This window comes from Oncorhynchus gorbuscha, linkage group LG06, assembly GCF_021184085.1.
Source record: "Oncorhynchus gorbuscha isolate QuinsamMale2020 ecotype Even-year linkage group LG06, OgorEven_v1.0, whole genome shotgun sequence".
Taxonomy (NCBI): domain Eukaryota; kingdom Metazoa; phylum Chordata; class Actinopteri; order Salmoniformes; family Salmonidae; genus Oncorhynchus; species Oncorhynchus gorbuscha.
Genome location: NC_060178.1, coordinates 90,291,340 through 90,305,163, shown reverse-complemented (window position 1 = coordinate 90,305,163; position 13,824 = coordinate 90,291,340). Strand labels below are relative to the sequence as shown.

The 13,824-nt window shown below is 43.7% G+C and overlaps 1 protein-coding gene across 1 annotated transcript in view; it reads left to right on the top strand.

The window, feature by feature from the left end:
• Nucleotides 1-13,824, top strand: part of macrod2 (mono-ADP ribosylhydrolase 2) — a gene marked incomplete at its 3' end in the record, with an annotated part of 1,344,506 nt that overhangs the window by 197,751 nt on the left and 1,132,931 nt on the right. The window lies entirely within an intron of this gene.

The following is a 13,824-nucleotide window of genomic DNA, read 5'->3' as shown; positions in this document are numbered from 1 at the left end:
ATGGCAAGTGAGTGATGTCGAGTAGCTGATGTCCCGTACGGTAAACAGTGCCGTGAAACGAGGATAACTAGAGACGGTCTGTGGCTGACAAACATGAGTCATTTCCTCTGAGACATCATTCCAGATATGTTATTACATTACTATTTTGGTACAAACATTTACCTGTCAGTGTGGTGGAAAGCCTTTTGAGATTTACTCGCCAAATGGAAAATATACCTGCAGTTGACTCTTGGCGGGTGTTCATTTTGGAACTCTGGTTGCACAGTATACCGGTACCACAGTAATATCACTGTATGTCATGATACATATACTGACATTTTAGAATACCGTAGTACCGTTTCATATGATACTACTGAGTTTTTCAGCCCTACTGGTCTAAAGAACCTGCTGGCGCCTCTTATAAAAGGTTTATAAAGGCAGTTTTGTTTATAAATTCAATCTAATTTAATCAACAGCCTCTAGTCTCTTGTATGAGCAGGTCCAATAATATCCACTTCACTTTCATGCACATATCACATGGCAGCTGTAGTCAGCCAGCCTCATCCCCTACCGCCCCCACTCACCTGCTTCCTCCATCTGCTCTTCATGCACATATCACATGGCAGCTGTAATCAGCCAGCCTCATCCCCTACCAGCCCCCACTCACCTGCTTCTCTCCATCTGCTCTTCATGCACATATCACATGGCAGCTGTAATCAGCCAGCCTCATCCCCTTACCAGCCCCCACTCACCTGCTTCTCTCCATCCACTCTTCATGCACATATCACATGGCAGCTGTAATCAGCCAGCCTCATCCCCTACCAGCCCCCACTCACCTGCTTCTCTCCATCTGCTCTTCATGCACATATCACATGGCAGCTGTAATCAGCCAGCCTCATCCCCTACCAGCCCCCACTCACCTGCTTCTCTCCATCTGCTCTTCATGCACATATCACATGGCAGCTGTAATCAGCCAGCCTCATCCCCTACCAGCCCCCATTCACCTGCTTCTCTCCATCTGCTCTTCATGCACATATCACATGGCAGCTGTAATCAGCCAGCCTCATCCCCTACCAGCCCCCATTCACCTGCTTCTCTCCATCTGCTCTTCATGCACATATCACATGGCAGCTGTAATCAGCCAGCCTCATCCCCTTACCAGCCCCCATTCACCTGCTTCTCTCCATCTGCTCTTCATGCACATATCACATGGCAGCTGTAATCAGCCAGCCTCATCCCCTACCAGCCCCCATTCACCTGCTTCTCTCCATCTGCTCTTCATGCACATATCACATGGCAGCTGTAATCAGCCAGTCTCATCCCCCTACCAGCCCCCATTCACCTGCTTCTCTCCATCTGCTCTTCATGCTCATATCACATGGCAGCTGTAATCAGCCAGCCTCATCCCCTACCAGCCCCCATTCACCTGCTTCTCTCCATCTGCTCTTCATGCACATATCACATGGCAGCTGTAATCAGCCAGCCTCATCCCCTACCAGCCCCCATTCACCTGCTTCTCTCCATCTGCTCTTCATGCACATATCACATGGCAGCTGTAATCAGCCAGCCTCATCCCCTACCAGCCCCCATTCACCTGCTTCTCTCCATCTGCTCTTCATGCACATATCACATGGCAGCTGTAATCAGTCAGCCTCATCCCCTTACCAGCCCCCATTCACCTGCTTCTCTCCATCTGCTCTTCATGCACATATCACATGGCAGCTGTAATCAGTCAGCCTCATCCCCTTACCAGCCCCCATTCACCTGCTTCTCTCCATCTGCTCTTCATGCACATATCACATGGCAGCTGTAATCAGTCAGCCTCATCCCCTTACCAGCCCCCACTCACCTGCTTCTCTCCATCTGCTCTTCACGCACATATCACATGGCAGCTGTAATCAGCCAGCCTCATCCCCTACCAGCCCCCATTCACCTGCTTCTCTCCATCTGCTCTTCACGCGTGTCTATTCCTCCATCAGTTTTTAAAATAGAATTTAGCCGTGATGGTGAGCGGGGATGCAGACCCCGACCCTGATGAGTCTTCTGTTGTTAGAGTTGTACATTTCTTACATTGGAGCAGCGTGCAAAGCGAGCAATGTTGACGACTTGTATCATTTCATCGCCTGTTATAACCAAGAGCACAAAAATAATGTGACCTCAAAGCCAGATGGAGATGTGTAAATTAGAAGCACACTCAGTCCTCATATTACTATAGCATAGGCTATGTTGCAGCAAATGAAGTCCTATCTGTCACAAGAAAAAAAGTTGCCATGATGAGATGATACATGCGTTTGAACTGCACTCCATACCGAGATGGGCTGTCTTTCCCCACCCTGAGCTTGGATGATTGATCATGCAGATAGCAGAGAAAAGGCTGTAGAGAAGCCTGATTTAGACATTGCATATAATTGAGCAGTTCCATTTCACGTCATGCTGCTCATATACTTTTTTTTTACATATAATTTACAGTTATTTACTGTGGGAAAAGGGAGTGGGTTTGAGTGGTAAATCTTGGTAGCCCCAGGGCTTTTTCTGGATTTAAAAGGAGCTTAGATAGTGGGTGTGGCAATCGGTGCGTCGGCCATCGGCATGGCTGAATTTAAGAGAACATTTTAGAGGCCCCCATCTTGGCGGTGTAGATAAATATTTCAATTTTACGCTCATTTCCTGCAATACTACACATTTCTCCATGTGGTTGAGATATATATTTTTTTCAGTTTTAATGCTCATTTCCTGCCATTCTACATATTTAGCCTTGAAGCTGAGAGAAAATGTTGCGGTTTTAAAGCTAATTTCCTACAATTCTACATATTCTGCCGTGGAGCTGAGAGAACATTTAGCAGTTTTAAAGCAAATTTCCTGCAATTCCATGCATTTTCCTTGGCTAATGCTGTGTTCAAACATAATAACAAAATTAATACTGCTACATTCATTGTTTTGGGAATTTTCCATTCACCCTGACTGTCTAGCTTTTATTTTGGTGATTGATAGAAGGTTATATAATAAAAAAATATATAGGTCCATTATCTTTTCCACAAACTTTATTTCTGTTTTAGTTGTTTAAGTTTACACAGAAAGCATTTTTCCATCCCGAAAATGTGAATCAGAATGTGTTTTTACTGTCTGGATTTAGGCGTCCCGAAAACATGCTTAGGCATCCCACCCAATAATTTTAATGGCAGAAAAATCCCTGAACCTGGTTCCCGCTATTCAACACTAACACACACACAAACTTTGGCAGCAGCATTGTGGGAGGCCTAGAACAGTCCCAGGGCTTGGCTTCTGACCTCAACTCCACTCGGCATTTAAAAGAGGAGAAATTAAATGAAAGGCTGGTGTTTGATGTGCAAGATGTTGGGACAGGATACGAGGGTGCAGGGAAAGCAAACACACAGACACGCAGTGGCACACACACATACACAGATCCTCACCACATAATGTGAATGCCTCATCAAGAGATGGCTTTTATTTTGGTTTTAGAAAGTAAAGAGTTTTATGTTTCAGAGAATAATTGTCTAAATAAATCAAGTTGGATATTTGACGAGGAGAATTTGAATACACTTCATAAGAACAGTTTCCATATTAGAGATGGCATTTATTGAATTTTTTTACTTGAGGTTTAAGCATTTTTCAAGAGTATAACTTTGCCTATTGTTATTTTTCAGGCAATATTTTGCATTATTCTGATATATTGTACCCCTTGCTGCAGGCCTGCTGCCTGTTTGAATAAGGCAAACCAGTTAAGATAAACATATATTTGATTAAATATTCATTTTTAATAGTCACAGAATCAACATATGAAATGCATTTCAGAAGCATATAACTGTGCATTTGGATATTTATACTGAAAAATACACCTATAGTACTGTAGGAGCTCACTTGTGAAGCATTATCCTCCAAGGCATTTTTTATGGTTCAGATAGCAGAATGCCACACACACACCTGACCTTTTTTTCCATCTTTCTGTTATTTTCCTCATCAGAAAGAATGTCCCGTGGCAAGTCGCTGATCAAATACAAACTGGCCGTGTGTGCGTGCGTTCGTGCGTGCGTGCATGTGTGACCCAGCCCCTATAACCTGTCTTGAGACCAGTGGTCATTTTTCACCTCCTTAGTTCCTGTGTGTGTGTGTGTGTGTGTGTGTGTGTGTGTGTGTGTGTGTGTGTGTGTGTGTGTGTGTGTGTGTGTGTGTGTGTGTGTGTGTGTGTGTGTGTGTGTGTGTGTGTGTGTGTGTGTGTGTGTGTGTGTGTGTGTGTGTGTGTGTGTGTGTGTGTGTGTTGCGTTTGTGATCCAGCCCCTATAACCTGTCTGGAGAACAGTGATCATTTTTCACCTCCTCTGTTCCTGTGTGTGTGTGTGTCTTCGCATGTGTTTGTGCGTGCGAAATTAAGGAAAGATTGGCGCTAATGATGGTTGCATGGTGCTATCCCAGATAGGTTCCCAACCTCATAACTAGCTATCAAGAAGCAATTTCAGGCTGTCAATCAAGTTAGATAGCTAGATAGTGTAACTATCTTAGCTGGCAAGGTTGGCCGACTTTAAAAAAGCAAGCAATAACTAAATGTACTGAATAAGACTCACATTCCAATCAATATTTTACCCAGATTTTAGCAGAGATGCATATAAGCATATTTTGTTTCTTTAAAAAATATGTTTAGAAGTCAGGATATAGACAGCTCAAAAGGTATCCTTAGATATGCATGTAATTAAGCATAATGATTATAGCTCTAGATTGAAGGGAAAAGCTGTTTCAGGTGTTTGAAAAATGCCCCCCTCTAGACCAACCGCCAGCCATCCTCACGTACTTTGTGCCCTCTCAGATTTCTGGGGTGCATGACGCCCCTGGTTTCTGGTACTATTTCCTATGTCCGACAAGCACTTCTGGACATCAAATCAGCGGTTACTCACCAAAAATGTGACTTTCCAGAAGTGGATCCTTTGTTTGGATATTCAAAGCAGTTCCATTCGTCACAGGAGCCAAAAGACACTCCGGAGAAGAGGAAGGAGTGACGGCTTTCTACTGAAACTAAGGAGAAAGGCAAGCCTCCCACCGCTACCTAGTGTATTACTTGCTAATGTATCTTGACCAGCTGCATCACCGCCTGGTATGGAAACTGCACAGCCCTCCACCGGACGTCTCTACAGAGGGTGGTGCAGACGGCCCAATACATCACTGGGGGCAAGCTCCCCGCCCTCTAGGACATCTACACCAGGCAGTGTCTGAGGAAGGCCAGAAAGATTGTCAAGGACTCCAGGTCCTTGACAGAGGATCGGGTCTCAGAGACAACTTTATCACCAGCCATCAGACTAATGAACAGCTAACCCTCGCTGTCTCCCTGCACAGACTTCCAGACTATTTGCACCTTAGTGACTATCGGCACATCCAACCCTTACTCACAGACTTACAGATACACACACACATGCACACACAAGCACCCATAAACACACACACACATGCACACACAAGCACCCATAAACACACACACATGCACACACAAGCACCCATAAACACACACACACACATGCACACACAAGCACCCATAAACACACACACATGCACACACAAGCACCCATAAACACACACACACATGCACACACAAGCACCCATAAACACACACACATGCACACACAAGCACCCATAAACACACACACACATGCACACACAAGTACCCATAAACACACACACATGCACACACAAGCACCCATAAACACACACACATGCACACACAAGCACCCATAAACACACACACATGCACACACAAGCACCCATAAACACACACACACATGCACACACAAGCACCCATAAACACACACAGATAAGCACACACAGGCACTCAGAACTCACACACACACAGTCAACACTGCTGTTCTGTTATATTCTATAGATTCCACTGCGTGACCAAGACACTACCCACTTTATATTGTAAATACAGTGTAATACAGCCCACTATTACTATGCAGATGACCTCTTCTATTACTTATACTTGTTATTTTGACTTAACTCTTTTATTGTTAATATTGATTAATGTACTGAATTGTTGAGGGAGCTAGCATCTAAGCATTTCGCTGCATGTGCATGTGACTAATAAAATAAGATGTGTGTGTGTGTGTGTGTGTGTGTGTGTTCATTGTTCACCTCCTCTGTTCCCTGACCAGAATGTGACCTGACCTCTTTGATCAGTCAGTTTTTTGTCATTTCCATCACTGTAATGGTCGTGATGGTGAGTGGTATCCCTGAGTGGTCAGCTCCTGGACTGGTCACAGGGAGGTCATATTGGTCAGGCCCTGGTTCAAATACTATTTAAAATCTTTCACATTCCTTTGAGTGTTTGCTTTAGTCTGCTTGGAGTGCCAGGTTGGAGAGATTTGCCATGTTTTGAATATTACACTGAGTGTACAAAACATTAGCAACACCTGCTCTTTCCATGACAGACTGACCAGGTGAATTCAGGTGAAAGCTCTGATCCCTTATTGATGTCACTTGTTAAATCCACTTCAATCAGTGTAGATGAAGGGGAAGAGACAGGTTAAATAAGGATTTTTTAAGCCTTGAGACAATGGATTGTGTATGTGTGCCATTCAGAGGGTGAATGGGCAAGACAAAAGATAGAAGTGCCTTTGAACGGGGTATGGTAGTAGGCGCCAGGAGTTTTTCACGCTCAACAGTTTCCCATGTATATCAAGAATTGCCCACCACCCAAAGGACATCCAGCCAATTTGACACAACTGTGGAAATCATTGGAGTCAACATGGGCCAGCATCCCAGTGGAATGTTTTTCATACCTTGTAGGCTTGAATTGATGCTGTTTTGAGGGCAAAAGGGTGTACAACTCAATATTAGGAAGGTGTTCCTAATGTTTCTTCACTCAGTGTATGTTGGTCAATTGCGCCATGGTAGCAGAGACATAGTATTTGAACCTAGTCGCTGATACTGGTGATGAACTTAATCATCTAAAGAAATGCAAATGAGCCTGCTTCCTGTCTGAGCAACACAATACATTACAATGGGCTAGCATGGGGGTTATGGGGGGCAGCATACATCTGTATTCAAGCTTTTTGTCTTGTTGTAAAAGAAGAAATATTAGTGAAGTGAGTGATTCAATATCATGGGTGGGAGTCGGAGAGAAGGGTCGTATGAAGTGCCATGTATTGTTTGGTGGCCTCAGTGAGACCATCTGAGCTCAATGAGATGGTGGGAGGGATTGAGTGATGTTCAGAGTGAGGAGCTGGGAGCAGGAAGGGTGAAGTAGGGAGTAGGGTCATGGAAGGTCACGGGAGGTCACCAGGGTCAGGGCTCATAGCAGGGTGATTCAGTTCGAGGTAATCTTTTGTTTCGGACTATCTATCTTTGTGTCCCAGATTGTGGAGACAGAATAATTTTATTCTAGAATGAGATGTTTCTTCTCAGAACAAAAAACGCATTAAGTGCACTCATGAGAATCACTCAAGGTTTTTGAGAATATTTTCTCTGTTAAATTCCATTCAACATCGTTTTTAGCATGTCGATTCACTTTATGTTCTTTCCCCTGATTAAATCTCTATTAGGTAGCATATAGAATCTAGAGAGCAGTGTTGTTTCTCGCTCCGTGCTTCTAAGTGCTAGAAATACCTACTGGTGTTGGATCTTAATTTGATCACTCTTTTGTTGCTGAGAATTTTTCCTGGACAGCAGGAAATGCAAACGTGTAGTGAATTTGAGTTTTAAAAAGGCTTTTAAAGTCTGTCATTTCCACTTTGAAATTTCAGACTTGATTTGCCCTAATGAAAAATGTATGAAACCCTACAAAAATATCCATTGATTATAATCAACATAATAATTCACAGTTTCTGTTGCTCCAGGACTATTTTCTTGCTGTAGAAAACTGTCTGAAATTAAGACCCTACATCTGTACATTGTTAGGAGAAGATGAGGCTAATTTACTTTGAAAACCAATCAATTACACACTGTTACTTTAGAGACTAGCTAAGATAAAGGTGGAGGAGGTTGGGCTTCCCGGCTAATGTAATGTGGGTGATCTCATCTGTATACCCTGATGAAGAGCTATTACATGTTAGGAAGCATCAAGATCATCAGTGTGCTGGAGTTGGCCTTTTATTCTATCTGGTAAAATCTGAGAACTCTGAAATTAGTTAGGATAGGTTCTTATTCCAGCTAGAGATGGAGACCCAGTACTCACGACTCAGGTATGAAACACATTCCTGCTGTTTCATAGGCGTTTTTATGCTGTTCATAGGGAATTCATAGGCATTCCTACACAGTTCATAACCATTCATAGACATTTCATTAATCAGAGTGAATGAGGAGTTGAGGAAATAAAACAATCAAATCTCTTTGAATAGATATGTGATTTGAAACTTGAATTGAGTGAGAGAACGCCCCTGTGCCCTAGACTTGAGCTTGTAGTACTTTGACAAATTGTACACATTATCTTTAAGAGTAAATACTTGCAGTGTGAGTATGTAATACTTAGAGTTCATATTTGCACATTGCGTAATAGCTTATCGCATTTGCTTTTATTCAACAAAAGCTTTTCTCGCTCCCAAGCATTTGCAAACACTCACAAGATTCAAGATTAGATTGAATCCAAATTTACAGTCAAATGACAGAGCAGAGAACTGTTGACAACATTCACATATTGTACTGTATGTGAGGCCACACAGACTCAGAAGCATTACACCATTCTTAAAGCAGCTGTTTACTTTCATTTCCAGTTGATCTGATATATTTAGTGTAGGGGCCTCAGGGCCAGTGTGAGTGTATACTTAAGGTTTGGATCAGTTCTGTAGCTTCTAGCGGCTTCCCTTACTTTAATTAGAGCCTTGAGTGTATTCAGACTGCATGGGTGTGTTTATGAATGCACGTATGGATTACAGTGTGGAGATGTGTCAGTTCATATATTTTATAGTTTATGACTGCATATTATGTGAGTGTGTGCATTCATGTGTAAAGGACATCATGCTACTCGCTTAGCGAGTACCACTTCCACCTGATTCTGCCCATACCTGGCGTGACCTTTTAATTGTTAGCCCACATGACCAACCTCCTGAAGTGTCTTACCAGTCGTCACCACATGAAAAGCTAGCTATTTGCTTCCGCAAATGAGGACACTTCAGGCTAAGGAGTATGTTTAACACATCCCATGTGATGCACATGCACATGTCTTTCCCTCTCTGTAGGTGAGTGTACTGATGTAATTCTATTATATTTTCTCTGTCTGTTTGTATATGTATATCTGTATTTGTGAGGAGGCCCCTGTCTGAATTAGCAGCAGACCTGTTGTTAATGTAAACCTGGAGCTGTCTCTCTGTCTCTGTCTCTGTCTCTGTCTCTCTGTCTCTGTCTCTCTGTCTCTCTGTCTCTGTCTCTGTCTCTCTGTCTCTGTCTCTGTCTCTCTGTCTCTGTCTCTCTGTCTCTGTCTCTGTCTCTGTCTCTCTGTTTCTGTCTCTGTCTCTCTGTCTCTGTCTCTCTGTTTCTGTCTCTGTCTCTCTGTCTCTCTGTCTCTGTCTCTCTGTCTCTGTCTCTGTCTCTCTGTTTCTGTCTCTGTCTCTCTGTCTCTGTCTCTCTGTCTCTGTCTCTGTCTCTGTCTCTGTCTCTGTCTCTGTTTCTGTCTGTCTCTGTCTCTGTCTCTCTGTTTCTGTCTCTGTCTCTCTGTCTTTCTGTCTCTGTCTCTCTGTCTCTCTGTCTCTCTGTTTCTGTTTCTCTGTCTCTGTCTCTCTGTCTCTGTCTCTCTGTTTCTGTCTCTGTCTCTCTGTCTCTGTCTCTGTCTCTGTCTCTGTCTCTGTCTCTCTGTTTCTGTCTCTGTCTCTCTGTCTCTGTCTCTCTGTTTCTGTCTCTGTCTCTCTGTTTCTGTTTCTCTGTCTCTCTGTTTCTGTTTCTCTGTCTCTGTCTCTCTGTCTCTGTCTCTCTGTCTCTCTGTCTCTGTCTTCTCTGTTTCTGTCTGTCTCTCTGTCTCTGTCTCTCTCTGTCTCTGTCTCTGTTTCTGTTTCTCTGTCTCTGTCTCTGTTTCTGTTTCTCTGTCTCTGTCTCTCTGTCTGTCTCTGTCTCTCTGTTTCTCTCTGTCTCTCTGTTTCTGTCTCTGTCTCTCTGTCTCTGTCTCTCTGTCTCTGTCTCTCTGTCTTTCTGTTTCTCTGTCTCTGTCTCTCTGTTTCTGTTTCTCTGTCTCTGTTTCTCTGTCTCTCTGTTTCTGTTTCTCTGTCTTTCTGTCTCTGTCTCTCTGTCTCTGTCTCTCTGTCTCTGTCTCTGTCTCTCTGTTTCTGTCTCTCTGTCTCTGTCTCTCTGTTTCTGTCTCTGTCTCTCTGTTTCTGTCTCTCTGTCTTTCTGTCTCTCTGTTTCTGTTTCTGTTTCTCTGTCTCTGTCTCTCTGTCTCTGTCTCTCTGTTTCTGTCTCTGTCTCTCTGTCTCTGTCTCTGTCTCTGTCTCTGTCTCTCTGTTTCTGTCTCTGTCTCTCTGTCTCTGTCTCTCTGTTTCTGTCTCTGTCTCTCTGTTTCTGTTTCTCTGTCTCTCTGTCTCTCTGTTTCTGTTTCTCTGTCTCTGTCTCTCTGTCTCTGTCTCTGTCTCTCTGTTTCTGTCTCTGTCTCTCTGTTTCTGTCTCTGTCTCTCTGTCTCTCTGTCTCTCTGTCTCTGTCTCTCTGTCTCTGTCTCTCTGTCTCTGTTTCTCTGTCTCTCTGTTTCTGTTTCTCTTCTCTGTCTCTCTGTCTCTGTCTCTCTGTCTCTGTTTCTCTGTCTCTCTGTTTCTGTTTCTCTGTCTTTCTGTCTCTGTCTCTCTGTCTCTGTCTCTGTCTCTCTGTTTCTGTCTCTGTCTCTCTGTTTCTGTTTCTGTCTCTCTGTCTCTGTTTCTCTGTCTCTCTGTTTCTGTTTCTCTGTCTTTCTGTCTCTGTCTCTCTGTCTCTGTCTCTCTGTTTCTGTCTCTGTCTCTCTGTTTCTGTTTCTCTGTCTCTCTGTCTCTCTGTCTCTCTGTCTCTCTGTCTCTGTCTCTCTGTTTCTGTTTCTCTGTCTCTCTGTCTCTGGCTCTGGCTCTGTCTCTGTCTCTCTGTCTCTCTGTCTCTCTGTCTCTCTGTCTCTCTGTCTCTGTTTCTCTGTCTCTGTCTCTGTCTCTCTGTTTCTGTCTCTGTCTCTCTGTTTCTCTGTCTCTGTCTCTGTCTCTCTGTCTCTGTTTCTCTGTCTCTCTGTTTCTGTTTCTCTGTCTTTCTGTCTCTGTCTCTCTGTCTCTGTCTCTCTGTTTCTGTCTCTGTCTCTCTGTTTCTGTTTCTCTGTCTCTCTGTCTCTCTGTCTCTATGTCTCTGTCTCTCTGTTTCTGTTTCTCTGTCTCTCTGTCTCTGTCTCTGTCTCTGGCTCTGGCTCTGTCTCTGTCTCTCTGTCTCTCTGTCTCTCTGTCTCTGTTTCTCTGTCTCTCTGTTTCTGTTTCTCTGTCTCTCTGTCTCTGTCTCTCTGTCTCTCTGTCTCTGTCTCTCTGTCTCTGTCTCTCTGTCTCTCTGTCTCTGTTTCTCTGTCTCTCTGTTTCTCTGTCTCTGTCTCTGTCTCTCTGTCTCTGTTTCTCTGTCTCTCTTTTTCTGTCTCTCTGTCTCTCTGTCTCTGTCTCTCTGTCTCTCTGTCTCTGTCTCTCTGTCTCTGTCTCTGTCTCTCTGTCTCTCTGTCTCTGTTTCTCTGTCTCTCTGTTTCTCTGTCTCTGTCTCTCTGTCTCTGTCTCTCTGTCTCTGTTTCTCTGTCTCTCTGTTTCTCTGTCTCTGTCTCTGTCTCTCTGTCTCTGTCTCTCTGTTTCTGTCTCTGTCTCTCTGTTTCTGTCTCTGTCTCTCTGTTTCTGTTTCTCAGTCTCTCTGTTTCTGTCTCTGTCTCTGTCTCTGTCTCTGTCTTCTCTGTCTCTGTCTCTCTGTTTCTCTGTCTCTGTCTCTCTGTCTCTGTCTCTCTGTTTCTGTCTCTGTCTCTCTGTTTCTGTGTCTCTCTCTCTGTCTCTGTCTCTCTGTCTCTGTCTCTGTCTCTCTGTCTCTGTTTCTGTCTCTCTGTCTCTGTCTCTCTGTCTCTGTCTCTCTGTCTCTGTCTCTCTGTCTCTGTCTCTCTGTCTCTGTCTCTGTCTCTCTGTGTCTGTCTCTGTCTCTCTGTCTCTGTCTCTGTCTCTCTGTTTCTGTTTCTCTGTCTCTCTTCTGTTTCTGTCTCTCTGTTCCTGTCTCTCTTTCTCTCTCTCTCTCTCTCTTTCTGTCTCTCTCTCTGTCTCTCTGTCTCTCTGCTCAGTCCTGTGTTTTGTATTGCCTGGGATCCCCAGCAGAGCTTGGATTGTGACACTCCGTACGGTGGCTCGTCATTAGATTACACACACACACACACACACACACACACACACACACACACACACACACACACACACACACACACACACACACACACACACACACACACACACACACACACACACACACACACACACACACACACACACACACACACACACACACACACTGTGAGCCTGGGACCAACCCCCAGAGAGAGCCCAGATCTCACCACACCATCTGATATAAATCACACACGGTGGCTTCACCACATGAAAGACCAACGCCAGCCTCAAGCAGCTGTTGCTCTGTAGACTGATTGCCTACGGAGTGTGTGTGTGTGTGTGTGTGTGTGTGTGTGTGTGTGTGTGTGTGTGTGTGTGTGTGTGTGTGTGTGTGTGTGTGTGTGTGTGTGTGTGTGTGTGTGTGTGTGTGTGTGTGTGTGTGTGTGTGTGTGTGTGTGTGTGTGTGTGTGTGTGTGACTGGGTTGTTAGAGGAGTGTGTGTGTGTGCCCATACTTGTGTCTGTCTGACTGCCCACAGAGAGGCTGAGGGACACTGCATGTTAAAGAACAATATCATCTCTACCCTCGTCTCCTAGTTAAAAAGCTCAGTACATCTTGGAAATACGGCCAGGCAGACATTTTCCTCATCGCTGTGAGCGAAATGTATTTTTTAATCTCTGCAGAAAATAGGTCACAGTTGTGAGCGCTAAATCTGCCATTTTCCCTCCAAAACCTTTTTTAGGAAGTCTGTATATGGATGATGTCATTCAAAGGATGTTATCTCCCTTCCTGGGCTTCTGTGCTTGTTTCACTATTAGTTAACCAGGAGAGACAGTGTGGTCATTATTGACCAGAATGTATTCTGTTTGAGTTTATACTTTGCTTGTGCTTATAGACAATGCTGTTTCATATTTGCAAAAGTATCAAGCACATGAGTGCATTGCAATGTTTTCTTATGCAGACTGAGAATGGGGTCTAAATTGTGATTTTGAAATGTATTTTTTGTGTTTCAAGTAAGAAAGACAAGTCTTGTTATTTTTATCCACTTTTATTCTGCAATATGACCAATATTTTCTCATATTCAAGTGTGTATGAAAAAAAGTCACTGATTTCTTAAAAAGCTAAATACAATAAGCATTAGATCAAGGCACATACAAGACTGGGCCAAAGAGCATTCAATGCACTTTGGTTTTCAGTTCAGGAATTCTTGAAAGATGGGACAATTGTCCCGACTTTCAAGAATCCCTGAGCAACTTTGTAAAGAACAATTAACTTTGAAATTGTGGTAACATAGAAGTAGTAGTGTCTTCAATCTGGAAAAAAATACAAAATACAAAATCATAATCATAAACAAGGAAATCGGTGACGTTTGTATTCAAAAGAAAGCCATTTTTTTTCTCTATGTCCATTTTTCTTGCCCTGTTTATATCTAGGCTATGTTTGAGGGCCACGTTTGGATGACTTATGGTACAAGGTACTGGAGAATGGCATCCATTGTAGTTTAGCCAGAGATTTAGGGGTGTTGTCAGCCTGGCCACCCTACATGGGTTAATATGTTAGGAGAGGGTCTCCTCTCCTAAAG